The sequence below is a fragment of the Galeopterus variegatus genome, unplaced genomic scaffold (genome assembly GCF_000696425.1).
Source record: "Galeopterus variegatus unplaced genomic scaffold, G_variegatus-3.0.2 Scaffold1555, whole genome shotgun sequence".
Lineage (NCBI taxonomy): Eukaryota > Metazoa > Chordata > Mammalia > Dermoptera > Cynocephalidae > Galeopterus > Galeopterus variegatus.
This window is the reverse complement of record NW_007727666.1, coordinates 1-6,460: the sequence shown is the minus strand read 5'-3', so window position 1 is coordinate 6,460 and position 6,460 is coordinate 1.

Here is a 6,460-nt window from a genome sequence, read left to right as displayed (position 1 = left end):
GCAACACCGAGGGTTGTGATCCCGTTGCTGGTCCCCGGTACGGGCGCGACACCGAGGGTTGAGATCCCGTTACCAGTCAGTAAAAAAGAAAAAAAAGAAAAAAAAAAACAAAAAACCACTGAAGCTGAGGGTAAGAACAGTGAGCATCTGTGGCTTCTTGCCTAGGCTGCACCCATCCCCACCCCAGTTTTGCTAACAAAGGGGGCAAACTCGATTTGAAGGAGGGGGGAAAATCCTGTGACTTCATAAGCTATCCATGGAGAGCATAGTAGAAAAATGAATGGAGAGTATCTTCAGCTTTGATAACCTGAGGCTGAAGACCCAGCGAGAGTGAGAAGTAAGGAGGCCAGCCAGAAATTTAATTGGCAGATCCTGAAAATGAGAGAGCCATCGAAGGACTAGATTAGCCTCCTGACATTTCCCTGGATGACTAGAAAACTATGTCCACACCCTGGGAGACCTGAGAGAACCTGGCAAAAAGTAAAAGCCAGGGGAGACTGGAGAGGTGGCTGCAACTCTGCCTGTCTTCCTGACCCACACACGGATCCACCAGCAGAGAGCAGTAGCCTTATGGACTACAAAGACACAGGGACTCCCTAGGAAGCCAAGCTATGAAAATAAAAATAACAAAAAACCGACTAAAGACATCGGCAGCCACACACCACAGGGGAGACAGATTCCACAGTTCAATCCAGGCAATTTACTAAAACAAACAAACAAAACAAAGCAAAAACTTAGAAATATCCTCCGAATTAAGAGTTGCTACAACATATTATCTGAACTGTCCAGTTTTCAACCAAAAATTACAAGACATGCAAAGAAACAGGAAATTGTGACCCATGCTCAGGAAAAAAAAAAAATCTAAGGAAACTGATTCTGAGTAGGCCCACAGGGTGGATTTAGCAGACAAAGACTTCAAAGCAGCTCTCATCAATATGTTCAAAAAATTAAAGAAAAATGTAATGTCAGTGACTTAAGGGAAATATGATGACAATGACTTTAAAAATAGAGATCATCAATAGAGAAATGTCAACTATAAAAAAGAACCAAATGAAAATTCTAGGGCTGGCCAGTTAGCTCAGTTGGTTAGAGCGTGGTGTTATAACACCAAGGTCAAAGGTTCAAATCCCTATACCAGCCAGTTGCTAAAAACAGAAAAGAAAAGAAAGTTCTACTTAAAGAACAGTAACAGAAATAAAAATTTTACTAAGTGGGCTAGCGTGGTGTTATAACACCAAGGTCAAAGGTTCAAATCCCTATACCAGCCAGTTGCTAAAAAAAGAAAGAAAAGAAAGTTCTACTTAAAGAACAGTAACAGAAATAAAAATTTTACTAAGTGGGCTTAATTACAGATTTTATATAGCAGAAGAAAGAATCAGTGAACTTGAAGATAGATCAACAGAAATTACCCAAAGTGAACAGACAAGGAAAGGTGGAAGAAAAAAGAACAGAACCTCAGAAACCTGTAGGACAATATCAAGTGTGCCAACAAATATGTAATGGTAGTCCCGTGGGACAGGAGAGAAGAAGGAGTAGAAAAAATATATGAAGGGATAACGGCCAAAAACTTCCCAAATTTGCTTTATCAACAGGTCCAGGAGGAATGAATCAATTGACGCAGCCTCCAGCAACTGTGTACATTCACCTACAGTTTACCACAGACCTACGGTTTTTTGTCACATTTTTGAATGGCTTAAAAGATACGCAATGATATCTTAAAAGTAATTTAGTTTGTGTTCATTTAATCAATACCGAGGCCTAGTGCACAATAGGTACTCTCAGCAAGCAGCACGCACTTTATGTATGGTTCAGAGCACAGGGTCTGAAGTCAGACTTGGGTTCAAATGCTGACTGTCTTGTATACTAACAAGTATTTAATTTCTCTAAGCCTCAGTTCTATCATCTGTAAAAACGTAATAAGGCCTAGCTCACTGCTTGGATAAAATTATCCATATTAAGGGTTTATTTCAGTGCCAGGCATATAGAACACACTCAATAAATGCTGGCTATTTTTAGCTACTAACAATATTTAACACTTAACAGTAAAAGTTAATTTATTAAATGGACATTAATGAGTCTGGGCATTGATTTTTCAAAGATAAACTGCGAATTCATCTCCCCTGATCTCTTTTTAGTAGAATATAGATTTTGAACTTCCTGTTTTTAAAAATAATACAGTTTGAAAGGTATGCTTTTATCAGTTGTGTTTGTCAGAGTAATTGTTTCCTTCTGTGACACTGCTGTGCAAATGTTTTTTATTTCTATTTAATCACATCCTTTTTGTCTTTGATGATGTCTATAAAAGCCAGAAATATCTCTCTTGCACAGCTGTTATAAATAAGGAATTCGTGTGTGTATAAAGTATAAAGTACAGCCCCAAGTTAATTTTTAAAAATCCATTTGCTCTCAAGAATATTTATTCAATCGTGATTTTATTCTTGTTACTTTATGGCATCTAAGGCATCCAGCTTGTCCAAGATTAGGTTCTTATAATAGTTTAACTCTTTCTATTTTACTTCACTGATCAATGTTTCAATTTTGTAGCCCATAATTGTTCAATTGCTCATCAATTTAACAAGGCTTTACTGAGTGTTTGCTATATTCACATACTATGTGGGAATAATACAGAGGTGAAAAGACATGGCTTGTGACCAAAGGAAGCTCACAGTCTAGTGGCAAAGAAACAAAACTGTAGTTATTTTCCTTAAGACAGACAGACAAATATGCCTGAAGATAAATGAGTAAACACATGTGATATAAATGTATAAAATAATGGGATAATAGTTTATACTACTAGTATGAATCAAATGTCATGGTTGCACAGTGAAGGAAATCAGGGAATTCTTCTCAGAAGGGGGGAAAGTGGGTCTTAAAAGTCAGATGGATTTTCAAATAAGTCAGTGTTTTCCAGGTGGAGAAGGGGGAGGTGAAGCAATCGGAGGAGGCAGAACAGGATATATAAAGGCAAGAAGGAATAAATAGCATGATGTGTTTAGGGCACCAGTTTGGGTGTGGCTGGAACATAGAGTGTATGGGTTGCCATGGGAAAAGTGGCCGGGAAGGTAGGTTAGGGCAGGATTGTAAAGGATCTTGCATATCACACAGGATCTGGAACTTTTGACTGAAGGTACTAGATTCCAGCAAAGGTTTTTTTTTTTTTTTTTTTGTCTTTTTGTCTTTTTTTTTTTCCGTGTCCGGCAATGGATCGCAACCCTCAGTGTTGCCCCCGTACCGGACCGGGGACTGGCACCGGGATTGCAACCCTCGGTGTTGCTCCCGCGCCTCGCTCAGCCAGTGAGCGGGAACCGGTCTGTATGTGGGATCCGAACCCTCGGGCGGGAGCGCCTCCGCGCTTCCCAAGCGGCGCACTATCCATTGCGCCACCAGGCCGGCCCCCAGCAAAGATTTTTAAGTAAGAGAGACATGATGAGAGTTTTATTTTAGAAAGATTATTTGGCAGGCAGCAGGAAGTAGAAACAGGACGGGGGAGAGTCTGGAGGCAGAAGACTTAGCGAGAGTCCAGGTGCAAGATGCTGAGGGTCTGCACTAAGGTAAAGGCAGCAAGGAGGGGACAGAGGGAATGGTTAACAACAGCTATTGCATATCTAAGATGGGGCAACTGGGTAGCAATCACTTCATTTACTAAGCATTGCAGATTGACCACATGTCTCTCCTGAAAACCCGCTGAGAAGACAGAAAAGGAATTAAACAGGCATAACCCACAAACAAAGAGAATAAGACAGGAAAGATAAAAACAAGTGTTGGAAGATGGAAAGGTGACAGTGGTAACAGGCTGTGCAGAGCAGAACACAGACTCTAGAGCCCGCAGAAAGGGTGCTCACAAAGCAGCCCAATTCAACCTGGTGGGTCCCAGCAGAGTTCAGGACCAGGATCCCATGAAGTGGGAAGGTACAGGGAGTGGGTGGCAAGTCTAAATTTGTTGTAGACCAAGATCCTTTCCTCTGCCCATGCAGCCAAGTAATAACCCCTTCTCTTGCCCAATCTCCTCCCCAAGGTGGCTTTCCTCTGAAGAAATCAAACCAGCAAGTGCCCAGACTTGGCAGAGCAGGCACAGCAAACAGCAGGGAATAGAATTCAAAAGCCAGGGAATTAAATGAACATCTATATCCTAAACAGTGAGACCCCCCCGCCTCCAACTTTCCTTCCTCACCCTGCTCCCAGGATGCAAGCAGTCACCTACATGTCCCCATTCAAGAGATTATAGAACTTTTCTCTAAAGGCACTGAAGAGCCCTGGAGAAAACCTTGTAGATATTCACATCTGGGGGTCCTCCGGGGAAATCACTCTATGGTGAGGTGCTGTGATCAGCACCCTGCCCATGTACACAGGTCCTCTAAACAGCTTCTTAGTACTTTAAGTATGAAAAGAAATCAGAAGATTAACAGACATTTTAGTAAAAGCCTCCAAGATAAAAGAGAGAGAGAGAGACCAAACCAGAGAGAAAAGAACCTAGAGAAAACAGAAACAATGAAAGCAGCAGAAAAAGACTTTAAAGGGGGAGGATAAATAATATTATCGGTGAGATAAGAAAAGCCATTATACCCATCAAACAAGAATGAGTGAAGTTCAGACAAAGAAAAATAAAAAGACAAGAACAAATCAGATAAAATCCATGAAATATCACAGAAAGGAGAACAAAATGAAAAATAAATGAATACAAGAGAAAAAAGAAAAGAAAATTAGAGAACCTTTTAAGAAGAGACAAAACAGAGATAATGAAGCAAGGGTGGGGAATTATCAAAGAATAACCATGAAAAAGCATGAATTTGGTGAAGAAACAAGAATATCAGCAATAGAAAAAAACGTGAAATGCCCGATGAGGCTGAGGCTGCGTGACCTGGTGTGTGGGTGCCACAGTGTCCCAGGATGGGACATGGAGGGCAGTTGATCCACATATCACTGTGAACCCTCACCCTGCCAAGAAAAAAGGCAAATTGAGATAACTAAACAGAGCTGGAAAATATGTTGTCTAAAAAATTAAATTACTAAGAATAAAGAAGAGAAAAATGTAAACAATATCAACATGATGGATGATGGGGAGAGAGACCCCAAAAGATATGGGAACAGTTCTTGTTCTAGGGAAACCAGAGGTGTTAAGAAACCAGTAAGGGTAAATAAACAGAAAAGCCTTTTGAACAAGTGATAATAACATGCCATGAACTGAGTTGTATGATTTCCTCAACGCTTTATACCCGAGCTCGACAACAAAAATCCCGAGACTGAAAGACATGAGAATCTCTGGAATAAAAAGGCCAACTAGGTGGCCAATATGATGACTGCAAAAAGAAAATACCCTAAAAACTTCCAGAGAGGAAAAAGCAGGACCAGGCATCATTCAAAGGACCTAAGGATGAGTGATCGGCGTGACACATTTCTCAACAATGAAAAGTGAGGTCACTAAAAGTGAGCAGACAATAAACAATGCCTCCAAAAATCCCAGGGAAAACTACTTAAAAACTTAGAGTTTTATACTCAACCAAGCTATAAATCAAGAGTGAGGTTAGAAATTTTCAGACCTGCAAGCAGTTGAAAAATGTATTTTTCATTCTTCCTTTTTTAGTAAGCTGCTGGAGTTTGTATTTCAGCAAAACAAAGCAGTAAGTAATAAACCAAGAAGAAAAAGATGTGCATCAGTCAGAATCTACCTCTGGCTGATTCAGTCATTAAGTGATTTATGAAAAGGATATTAGACCTCTGTTGCTGGGAATGTAAAACAGTACAAGCACTATGGAAAAGCGTAGCAGCTCCTCAAAAAATTGAACATAGAATCATCATATGATCCAGCATTTCCACTTCTGGGTATATACCCCCCAAAATTGAAGGCAAGGTCTCTAAGAGATATTTGTACACCCATGTTCACAGCAGCATTATTCACTATGGCTAAAACGTGGAAGCAACCCAAGTATCCATTGGCAGATGAGTAGATAAGCAAACGTGGAATATACATACACACAATAGAATATTATTCAGCCTTAAAAACGAAGAAAATTCTGATATATGCTACAACATGTCCTTGAGGACATTATGCTAAATGAAACAAACCAGTCACAAAAAGACAAATACTATATGATTCCACTTACATGAAATACTTAGAGTAGTAAAAAGCATAGAGAGAAAGTAGAATGATGGTTGCTAGGGGCTAGGGGAGGGGGAGACAGGGAGTTATCATTTAATGGGCACAGAGTTTCGTTTTACTAGAAGAAAAGAATTATGGAGATGGATGGTGGTGATGGTTGCTTAACATAATGAATATATTTAATAACACTAAACTATACACTTAAAAATGGTTAAGATGGTAATTATATGGAATTTGTTTTTTACCACAATAAAAATAAAAGAATATTGGACCTCTGAGAATAGCTAGAAAGGCTGAAGAATCGGGTCGGGGCTATGCTTGCAGCCAGGGCAACACTCAAAATTCCAAGTCAGGGCAGTCTGG